The 12,297-nt window shown below is 40.0% G+C and overlaps 1 protein-coding gene across 2 annotated transcripts in view; it reads right to left on the minus strand.

Moving 5' to 3' along the window:
* vwc2 (von Willebrand factor C domain containing 2) overlaps positions 1 to 12,297 on the minus strand; it is a 32,398-nt gene that overhangs the window by 5,253 nt on the left and 14,848 nt on the right. The gene's annotated exons all lie outside the window — the stretch shown is intronic.

A 12,297-nucleotide genomic window follows, 5' to 3' on the forward strand; every position in this document is an offset into this window, starting at 1 on the left:
TGTGAACAGGTTTCTGCTGGTGTCAGTGGCCATTTCTGACAGGATATCAATCTGAATGACACCGATACTGAGCACATTTGACATTTAAAGGTGGACTTTGCAGTTTCTGATTTTCCTTTCTTATGTGCTTATCAGAATAGATGTTCCTTTGGCCATCATTACCATGCTCTTCAGAGCACTGAGTGACTACTTATGGTTTATGTAGAGGAGCGTTTTTATTCTGGAAGACTGAGCTCCCGTCAGGGAAGATATGCATCCTGGGATTACAGTGATTATGCTAAATTTTCAAGGACCCAGTTCACTTGATTATATCTTTCACTGTCTCGTTCTGGAATTCAGAAATTTAATCTAAGTTTTATGTTTAAATTTGCACTCACAAATTTGATTAATCCATGTTAGACGTGCACATGAGAGGTAATCAACAGTATTTTGTTCCACACTCCTTAGACTGGCCGCACCACTAGTGAAGCATAAATCTTGCTGAAGGCGGCCTTCCTCCATATTGCCACACACTGTCCATTTACTTGCAATAAACTTTGTTTAGAAATACATTTCAGTCCTTCGACATTTACAAGGCAGAGGAAGTAAAAACTGAACAAGGTTTCCGTAGGTGAACCTGCAGAAAGGATCATTAGTGTCCTCTTTATCTGCTTAACCTGACGAAGGTCTATGAACCACAATGTTGAATTTCTGAACAAAGTGTACGGCAAGTAAAAGGACAGTGGGCAGGCTTTCGCTCTTCTCTTGCCTTTGGACATTTCCTCCTACGCACCTGTCTACAAAAAACTGAAGGTGTTCATGAGCCTTCACAGTCAAGGACTTCCTCCATATGTAACTTCAAAGTTGGAATGCACAGAGTGGGATTGTGCATAAAAAACCAAATTAAACACTGTTACACAGTTCTTTAATATAGTTTTGAAGTGCCCCCCAAGGGAATGTTCTTTTTTATTATTTTGCAGGAAATTGGATCTCACTAATGGACATTTTGACGTTGAAGGTAATAGTTGTTAAGAACTGAGCTCTGTAAGCCCAGAGACGTGCAGAAAAATGAACGACCATTGTGTGCATAAAAGATCTACTTGCCAAACCGACAATACCAAACATAAATGGCACTCCTCCTTGTATCACCCACAGCATTACCTCGCGTGGTACTAGGCGTGATGGGAAGACTTTTGTCTAGTGAAAGTGCCTCTGTCCTCAACCAGTGGCTGGAAAAAAGTGCTCATAAATCATCCATTATCTCTCAAGCTGCACTGCAAAATATAAACACTGTGGGAATTGCTTCCACAACATCAGGTATGGCATAACAATGGCTATTTCCCTTAGACTAACAAGGTCCTGAGCCACTCTGTTGTATAATTAAGATGCTGATAAATGGGGAGTCTTTCAGCTTCAGCCATCGCATTTCATTGGACGGCAGCACCCAGAAGGAGCGTGCTGGCACATCAATCATTGTGAACAGTTTGCAGAGGCCTGTCAAAATGTCAGCCCTAACACATTTATAAGTCTTCAGATGAACACGCACACACCCTATCTGAATAACAACTCATCCTGTGGCCCAGGCTGCTGTCGCTACTGATTCATCATCATTAGCGGCATTTAGAACACAGTGTCTCAAATAAAAGACGCATATGTCAAGGATATGCTTGGAAAGAAAAATGTGAAAAATAATCATGCACTTTACAGAATAAATCAAAAGTACTTCCTCCTGGAGCTGGGATTAAACCACAGCCCGTCAGCCAGTCATTCACTGTTGCATGACACTCATTTGTGTTAATTAATGCATGGATTCGGTGCCACTGTGCTTACTCATTGCTGTCACCCTATTATTCCACCATTCATATAACACCCACCTTTTTGTCATCGCTTCATTAATATAATATATCGCCGTCTCTCCATCACTCTCGGTCTTTCTCTGCCTCTCACTCTCTGTGGCAGAAAGAGATTTTTATAGGCGCATCAGGCTTCACAAGAGCTTTTCAACAAGAGGCAGAGACAAATGGACTGTGCATGTGCATGAACAGTTGGACCCAAACTGTCACTACAGCGTGTTAGAAGTTGGCATGGGCAACGTGTGAAAAACACGGCCATTAGCACCTGTGGCTTTTGGCTCCGTAGCAGTGCCAGATAATAGACAGGGAAACGAGGACAGATCCCGATTATCACACCCCTTCATTCTGAAATGTTTAAAAACCTGCAGAGCTCCATTATAGGGTAATGGAAAAAGAAGAATAGCACAAATCACTCATCTTAATGCATTTCTTGAGTACGTTTGCATTATAAATGCAGAATAAAAATGACCTTGCTTCATAAAGACTGAAAGTGGAGGAACTTTGCAGGGGGAGACTATGATTTAACAACAAAATTAATAATTTCTTTCAGAGATTCTGCGCGAAACGGGTTCGGACTTTTAAATATGAGCAGCCTCACATCAAAGCTGGTGACAGTGAGCTTTTATGGAGGTGCCACCTCATGTGAATGTTCGGTTGCATATGTTGTCTCCAGTGACTGCGTCCACTGATAATCTTTGTGGCTGAACAACCCAGCTGCACACAAGTAACACGACTGTCACGACTGATGTCCTTCACAGGGACGGAGCCACAAACCCTCGCCAGCCATCTCAGCGGTGTCCAGGTGACAGACTTCACTGAGAGATTTATCTAAACCCCATAAACAATTTATTTAAAGCTTTGACATCAAACTCAGAGGTCTTTTAATTTAGTTTTGTTACTCTCCATCTCTGCTTTGTGAAAAATGTATGTGGAAGTCATATTAACATTGACTTTTATTCAGAGGAAAATTAACACCAAACTAACAGACCAAAACCAAAAACCTCTCAGTGACCCAGCAGCAGTACTCTTATTGTTAAGACATAATGTGGCTAACCATTACCTTCATTATAGTGACCTTTCTCTGTTCTAATGCAATCATAACTCTGAAGTCCAGTCATGGAAAATTACCTTTAGATAATAAAATATCGCTGTGAATGAAAGAATTAAACCAAAAGGTGAAAAATGAAAAAAGTACCTTTTGTGAATTCATTAAATGATGCAAAATGTCCTACTTTCCCCATTCAATTTTATCAAACAAATATTTAATAGGAGTACACTTTAGGTATTATGTTACACAACAGTCCTTGTGTAACATGTTGCAACACACAACACACATACTGAATTCAATACCAGTCATCATTGTGGTTGTTGTATACTGAAGTCATGTTTCAAAAAGAGGCAATAATTGTTCTGTTAATTAACTGTGCGCTAAACCCTTTTTATTTGGTCCAGGCAAGTTTGAACTCCGGCAGCTGCAGCCAAAGTTGCAATTGACAGGGTTATATTTGCCAAACTCATCAGGTATTCCTCATTCTTAAATTTCCCTCGTAAAAGAAAAGCCTGTTGTTTTAAAATGCAAACACTGAAGCATAAACATTTTCATTCATTACATGTTGTATTTGAAATATTGCTACAGCACCAGGGCTATCTAGCTCCTATAGTACATGAAGAATGCTTCACCTTTATCTTCATGTCTGCTATAGATCATAAGCTCGAGAGGATGCAGACTTTTTTGCTTGAGACATACAGCCTTGGCCTCCTTGGCACCTTTTTTTTTTTTCTTTTATCGTTATATCATGTAGGTAGCCATCATGTGCCTATATACATAAGACCAATTTACAGCTTTTAAAATCATTCAGCTGGAAACAATAAAGTCAGTTATAGGGATAGGCAGAGTTCTACCATTAACATGAACTTATGCTGCAGATGCATCTGAAAAAAATCTGCCAGCAACAGTCATCATTTAAGCCAACAAAATTAAAAAAGTCAGTCATCAGTTTGAAACAAGGGGCCCCCTTTTATTAGCCTCTAAGAGAAATCAAAGATGAATTGTTTCAAAATTACTGTAAATTTGATGGTAAACTACACACATTATGTGCCATGTGTGCACGGAAAGCGTGGCGTAGCGACAGTAACTAAGGGAAGCAGGGCTTAGTCAACAGTCAATTAGAAAAGAGCATTCAGGTGCAGCCTCTCGCTCAGCACCCCGTGTAGGCTGAGTCCTTTGCAGCGGCCCTGGTTTGATTCCAGCCTGCAGCTGTGTGTCAACCCCATTCTCTCTCCCCCTCTCCTGTCACTCTCTAGCTGCACTGTAATAAAAGCAATAAAAGCCCCAAAAATAATCTTTAAAAAAAAAAAAGAAAGGAAAGGAGCATTAATTTTGGCGTAAATTGAGTGAGACTAGAGCTGCATCTAAAATCGCATACTATGCACAGCATACCCAAGATGTGTTCTGTTGTTCAACATACTATTGTGTGGATAAACAGTGGTACAGTTTCAAATGTACTGAGCTCTAATGACAAGACGCGTAATCATGCTATGCTGTCGACAACCTGAGTTCTACTGGCATTTGCAATCCCTGACAGCAAGCATGGCGATGTTAGACACGTTCCCCTATTTCCTCTCATATATGCCACATAATGTTACTAACGTTAGCTGACTTAGCATTGCAACCTCAACTTTGCATCTGCCTCAAGCCCCCGGAAACAATGACAGGCTTTAAAGCCAATTTTTGGAGTGGCCAAACGTGGAATTACAATTTCCAGGTCCATCACGTGATGCCATTGGGCCCAAAAAGACTTTTTACCATATACTGACATTTCGAAAGAGAAGTCTGTAAATCAGTGGATACATTTCTTTGAGCATCACAACCTAGGCTGACCAAACGTCCTCGTTTGCCTGGACATGTCCACTTTTCACGTCCCATCCAGGGCGTCCGGGGCGTCTGGAGGGTTTTTATAAACTGATTATAATGTCCGGTTTTCCGTGTGTGTGTGTGTGTGTGTGTGTGTGTGTTAGAGTGCGGCACGGGCCGCATATCCGAACCCGAACCGAGCCCGACATTATTTAATTACTAAAGCACTGAGTTTGTGTCACACAGTTGTTATGGTTACAGGCTATTTAACACGCCGGGCATGCGCCATGGGTGCTCTGCAGAGAGGGAGACCTCCGTGTTTGAGACGCTTCCAGCGAGGGGAGAGGTAGAAATATAACAAAATAAGATAAAATAGGAAAAACCTGTCTCCCTCTTTTATTTTATTTTCAGCGTTTAATCAAGGTGGAGGCGGGCGACGGGAGGTCCGAGACTTCCAGCGAGGGGAGAGGTAGAAAAAAACAGCCATGTGTGTGTGCTGTGTTCAGGTGTTGTCATGTAAATAACAGTGCCCAAGCAATAAACAGGACAGACAATAGGATTTTATTTATTTTTACACTACATTTTCACTGAAAGCTGACCGAATCCGACCCGAGCCCGAATACAATTTATACATTTTTGACCAAACCCGGCTCGACCCGTTGGGTACCGTCGGGCTCGGATCACCACACACTAGTGTGTGTATGTGTCCCCTATCTATAGGGGCCTATCTGAATTTCTGTCTTTGAGAGATATTATTTTGTAATATAACTGAATTTTCAATCCATACATATAAACTTTAAATATATTAAAATTATAAGGCATCTTTGAGTAAACTGCGAGTATCATTTAAGTAGGCTACCTCGTGGCCAGCCGAGTGTCCTCTTTTTTGGAAATCAAAATATGGTCAACCTATCACAACCCCCTCAACCCTCACTATCAAGTCATTTTGCAATAATGTTTAAAAAGTCTAAGAGCTGCATGATTAAATAATTTTGTCCCCATTTAAGTTAGTAGAGAGCTAAATCAGAAGTTAGCTGCTCGGTCACGCTCAGCTACGCTCTAGCGTCCTTGCTCTATGGATCTCTCAATGCCTCCGATGCAGGTTATTTCATACAGTGGAAAGTGAGCATTGTTGGTCTCATGCGGCAATGAGCAGCTTTCATAGGAATGAACAGGTGCCTGCCTCCAATGCTGTATCGAGATCTCCTTAGACATCCATGGTCTGCCTTTGTCACTGTCTGCCATTTTCTATTATGTAAGTTGTTGTCTCTACCATATCGCATTGGAATATTTATGCGTAGCGTCCAGTGTTTGCATACTGTCATATTTCATGGTAATATGCAATTCAAGCACTACTGGTTTCATACTAAGGTTTTGGATTAACTAAAAAATCTCCCCACATTGTTTTAGCTTCTTCAGTTGCATATCAGTGTGGAAATACGGACACAGTGTGGCTGTGTTTGCTATTATTCCCTCCCTGTGCTGAATGAGATGGGAGCTGCTTCAAATGGACAATTTGCATCAATATAATCAACTTCCCTTTCACTTGTGTTTTTTTCATGTATTCCTTTAAAAACCTGCCACTTCTTTAAAGGCTCTCTATGAATCATGCCTCTCTTAATTTAAATGAGTCTCCATCCCTCTTGGCAACCAGGCTACCATGTCTCGTGTTGCTCTATTTGAAGTGATTTTGGCTCGGGTTCAGGCTGTTTATCACATCCCCCCCAGATTAGTGTTGACCCTAATGTCTGAGTCTTGAAGAGCACCACTTGTTTCTTCACGCGTTGCCAAGGCGATACCCTGCAAGAGCAAAGGACAAGAGGGAGGGAGCCAGGGCCGAGGAGAGAGGCTTCTCCTGCATAGATTTTTTTTTTTCCCCTAAGCGTTCTTCAAAAGCAGATGCTGCAAGAGAGACAACACGAAGCTTAGAATTTACAACCAACACTCTAACATCTGTATCAAGTAGAAAACAGAAAATAATTCTATATATTTCAGAAATAAAAATAGTACTTCAAGCAAGAGAAAATATACAGCATGTTTTCCCTCTTTGACTTATTTTGACTAGGTGTTCTTTGCATGAATCAATATTGTTTAATTAAACTTTATAGCAGCGAGTGAGTGAACGTCACAAACTTTAGAGGGTATGAAACCATTTAATTGCAATGTGTTCCAGTGCTTTGAGATAATGAGTAAAAAATGATGAGAACCTGCCTCCATTCACAGCTGTTCTTTGATATTCATGAACAACTGTCTGGGGTGGATGTTAGCGATACCTCTCACTTTCATCTTCCTCCCCTGGCTCTTCCCCAAGTGTCTCCTCGCATACAGGCTGAATGACACATCTGAGACAGGGTGCTCTGCCATAAGCATTGATTTTGCATGCCTGAAAAGGCCAAGATAATGCCTGTGCATATTTGATGCACTTATCAAACATTGAAATACTTCATTGTGATTTATATCAATACTGAGGAAAATGGTAAACAGGAGAAGGGCTGTTAGCTGAGAAATTAGAGTAAAAGACAGCACGACCTGTTGAATGAGAAACAGAATCTGAGGTTTTTTTTCTCGTTACAGATCTGATATCTCAATCGTTCACCTTATTTGTTCCATTTTCTCTCCCTTTCTGCTTCTTTCATACTTTTTTATGCTTGCTCTTAAACTCTACAACACAGTTTTCTTTCCTTTTTGGTGGCTTTACACATCTGGATGAGTATTTAATTCTTTCCCATTAATGAGCTGAGCTTTGATGTGACACTGCGGATGCGTCAGGCTTCCTAGGAGGTCTTAACATCTGTCTGCACCTCAAACAACATCTGCAGACAAGACAAACAACACCACCTGAGCTGTAACTCTCTGACGACCTCCAATAACCTTATTTTTACATCATCAGTATTTCATCACGAAGCTACCACTGCCGCGCGGTCTCATATTGAGCGCTGCATGATCAACTGTGGCGAGATGGGAGTTGACAATCAATGATCCTCATCATTTAAATTAAGGCGTCTGTAATACCTGGCAAAGAAGCGTCATGAATAAAAGACAAAGTAAAATCCAATGTGTAATCGTTTTGATAATGATACAAGCTGAAGGAAGATCAGTGGTGTCATTTAGAGTGATGTCTCATTTACTTCCATTTACGTGTGATTAATGTATCTTCCAATTATTTAATAACGTAACCCCTGTGTAGTTAATCTCTTAACATGTTGTTTATTGTGTTTACTTTGTGGTGTCAGGTCTAGCATGAAATGAACTGCAAATGCAAATGAAAGCATATGACAATTAAGTCTTCAAAGCGACATGTTTTTGATGGATTATCCATTTACTCCAGTGGAAGGTGACCAGCAGTGTGCTGAGTCTGACACTTACAAAGATGTTTGTTGATTGCACAGAGTGTTTACACTTCCTGTTTACACGTTGACAACCCCATCAGCCCCGTTCATCAAATCAGAGCCAGAAATATTCCCTGCCCAATAAGAGGTTGTTAAACACATTCTGCTACAACGATACTCAACTCTGCTTAATTAACAGCTTTGATATTCACAGCTGAATATGTGAAAACGCCAGCAGGAGGCACAGACATGAGACAGGAAGTCTAAATGATTGGCACAAAACTAAAATTATATTTATTTTAAAAATAAAAATCTCACCTGCTGCTGCTTTAAAAACACTGTAGCCTGACTGCTGCGCAAATGAGGCGTAAATGTTGCCAAAGGCTATTTCTGCATCTTCATAAATACCACTGTGCTCCTGTAGATTACTCTGAAAGAGTGTGGGACCGAGCTGACAGAGGTTGCATGACGATGAAGGAACAGAATTCTAATTTTAGCAAAGTGCCATACAGGTGTGTGTGTGAGGGAAAATAATATGACCAGCTTAAAGGGGCGCTCCAGAGATTCAATATTTCACTTCCATACATGTGGGGGTTCACAAAAGATGGAATAAATTAAAAAAGAAAAGTCCAACTCAAAGCTGTAGAGGATTTTTTTTTTTTTTGCAGAACCAGGAGCTGCTTCAGGCACTCCTGGTTCTGCAAAAAAAAAAAAAAAGTCCAGATCATTTTTGCTTAGACAATGTTAGCTGACTGACAATTGGGTTGTATGGATGTGACACACTCCTGGTTGAATCATCATTACAAAGGAGGCACAACTGTGTTAGAAATATCTGGTGCTTTGATAAAACTTCAAAGGTACAACTGTATACATAAACAATTGAGGGAGAAGTTAACTACAACTCCCAGGGTGCATTTCTGCAAGAAATATACAATGTGGAGCTTAAGCTAGTTTACTTTTAAATTCAGGGTGAATTTTGAATCAGTCTCAGAACCTATTGCCTATCGGTCTGATGATGATAAACCTCTGAGGACAACAACAACAATATTTTGAGAGATCCGGAGTAACAAGCGGATACCTGAGCCAAGACTTCCTCTTCCATGCATCAGCCATTTTGGCTAATGTCTTTAAATGGATATCTGCATATGAATGTAGATAATCTTTTTTCTTTTTTTTTTTAAAGCTAATGAACAGCTAAATTGTTGTCAAAGTGTAGCCAGTGGCCAAGTCTGACATGTGCATCCCCTGCCCACCAAACACAGATAAACTGTTGGCAGTGGCAGGTAAAACCCTTCAATCCGCCACTTTGGCAGACAAGAAAAACGCACCACAGAAACACAAGTTTAGTATGGTTAGCATGATTTGAGAGAGCTACACACCCACTTGTTACCGTATCAGCATTACTAGCTCACGTATCAATTTTGTCTGAAGGAATAGTTTAGTGTGCAGTGAGTATGCGGTCAAGAGAGACTGACATTGGATGCGCTCAGAGCAGACAGGTGCTTCCCGACCACGAAAAACAACACCATTTTAATGGTAAAAGTATTTCTGTTTCTCAAGTTAGATAGTCTCTATATAAACTGAGCTATATTATATTTTTGCATGTAGGCGTGCATGTACGTGTATGCATGTGAATATACTCTCCCAACCTCCGATATAGAGCTCCCCTAAAAGCTACATTGTAGACTAGGTTAAACACTGGATTTTACCACGCATGTAATGTTCTTTGTGTAAATATCAAACATTGAATAAAATCAGTCTTTGCATTAAATGATGTCTTAATGATCTAAAAGTTAATCCTTCATTTAGTGCATAGACTTCAAAGGTGGCAAATAAAATTTCTGAGAGGCGGACAAAAAAATCAAATGCTTGCCTGCCACAGTGTCAGCTAGTGAAAAAAATTGAACTTCAGACCTTGCCTGATGGATCCCAAGATTGCATTTCAGCCAATGCGTTCCACCTCTTTTGCTCTCCATATCAAGTGTTTACCTGCAGCTCAAATGTGACTGGTCAATACTACTAATACTACAAACGAAAACCAGAACACTTTCGATTGCCAACAGATTCTGCATAATATGCAGATAACTCTTTAAAGAGATTAATTTGTTAATTCAGCAACTATGGTGCTGTGTTTTGTTAAGACATTCAATGACAAAGCATTTGCTCGCTTTTTTCTCCACAGTAACAGCAGACAAGGCTCTTGTGTATTGTAGTATTTAGAGTTATGCCAAACTGACAGAAAAACATGACATCTCAGAAACAAAGATGAAACAATTGAAACCGGGGGCCATAGCATAATCCCATAGCATTGTTAAATCATTCCTACGACTCCTGTATTTCTATCTTAAGGAACACTGAGAATACCATTAAAAGAAAAACTTCAAACAGGGATTTACAGCAGTAGGAATGGGAATTGCTAATATTTTATTGATACCAGTGCCATTATCAATTCTCCTTATCAGTCCCTCATCGATTCTTGAACAAATCAAATGTGTGGGAAAAAAAGTAGGCCTTCACAGGTTTTTAGTGTCATAACAACCGTTTTATTACCTTTGAGTCTGAACACACTGTATAAACAGAATATAAAAAAAGGAATGTGACTCAGGTGTGCAGGAGCACTACTGTTTAACTGTTTTCTTCGTCAAAGAAAAGATGTGCTAACTCTGCCTGCATGGCGCTAATGTATTATTATATATATATAACAGGATATTTACCCTTGGTAACAGATGTGCTGCTTGGTTGGGAAGCAGTGAAATCCATGAGTGAGTTTGACATCATTGATTTGCAATGTGCAACTGTAAGAAAACATGCCGGCATCGATTAAGGGAACTGACAAGTTCAGAGGTGTACAATTCAGATTCCAATTTTGAACCAGTTCTTAACTGGAACTGGGTCTTTTTCCGATCCCTATATAGTGGTATTTACAATACTTGAGAACCAGCAGCTACTCCCACTTCAAAGCTGTATAAAACAATCTCTGCCTGGTTAAAGCCCACATATTTCACACTCCACACCCCCAGTTTAAAGTGTAGGTTTAGAGAGAGACATGAAAGACATTATACAACTGTTTTCACAGGCTGAGTAGCACTCCTCCTGATGAGTAAACTGGTCTCCATGTGTACAACTGATAGTGCCCCTTTAACCACAGAAAGTATTTCTTATTTAGACTGTGACAGTGTTAGTTGTGGTCAGGTAACTTGGCATCTTAAGCATAGTAAGCCTTGTTTGTTGAATGGTAATGTGTGGTAATCTTATGGTAATGGGGACTAATGCCATCTTAAAACTCAAAATCCTTATCGGCTGGATGAGCCTGTGGATTTGGTGGGACTTTTGAATGCAGATGCACACTCTCTTCAGTCTGCCACATTCATGCACGTACTGTACTGTATCTACATCTGTGTCTGAGACTGATGTGCCTGCGAATGTAACCCAGCAAATCCACTGGGCATTTCACAGGGAAAATATGGAGCGCTGCCCAACCTCTGCACAAAGCACTTTCAGCATGATCAATATGTGCATATCTAAAAAGTGGGGGAACAGCAAAAAAAAAAGGGAACAAAGGACCAACATGTATTCCCCAAGATTACAACAGGCAAATATTAATAGAGCGAGTAACGTTTCGTGACTACCAATGCTTTCAACTCATTGTCTCTTGAGGTTGTGAGACAGACTTTAATTTGAGCTGGACAACCTCTGATTGATAACTAGTCACAAAAATCCATTACATGCAAATGCTTATGTCTATAATGTTTTATTGCTTTATAATGATACATTAGTCATCCTAATTTGACATTCTGGGTGTAATTATAATGAACATATGCTGAGTAAGGTGTTTTGTAGACATTTTTGTTTATTTCACTCAGCTTAATTATCTTCTTGAAATATTGTTTTGTCTCTTTTGAGGATAAACCTTGTTTTGGTAAATTCACTTGCTCAATCTGTTATTTCTTATTCTCTTGTGTTCATCATTATGCCCAGTTCCAACAAACAGCATGAAAATCAAAACGTCTTGCTTGCAGTTTTACTCAAAAATTACATTAGCAGTAGTGTTGTCTAATAAGTGCCTCATCCAGACAAAGCATTTTTATGTGGAACGTACCGTATAGCTTGTCTCTATCACAGGGATTTTGTCCTCATGCAGATTGCTTGCTCTTGTTTATAGCAGACAGCCTGCGCCACTTTAAGATTCCAACTCAGAGATACATATCGCAAGTCATCATTCTTTTTGCTGAAGGAAGCAATGTTGCTGACATTGCCATGTTGCATTAGAGTCACACCAAGA

Source organism: Epinephelus fuscoguttatus, linkage group LG16 (assembly GCF_011397635.1).
Source record: "Epinephelus fuscoguttatus linkage group LG16, E.fuscoguttatus.final_Chr_v1".
Classification (NCBI taxonomy): Eukaryota; Metazoa; Chordata; class Actinopteri; order Perciformes; family Serranidae; genus Epinephelus; species Epinephelus fuscoguttatus.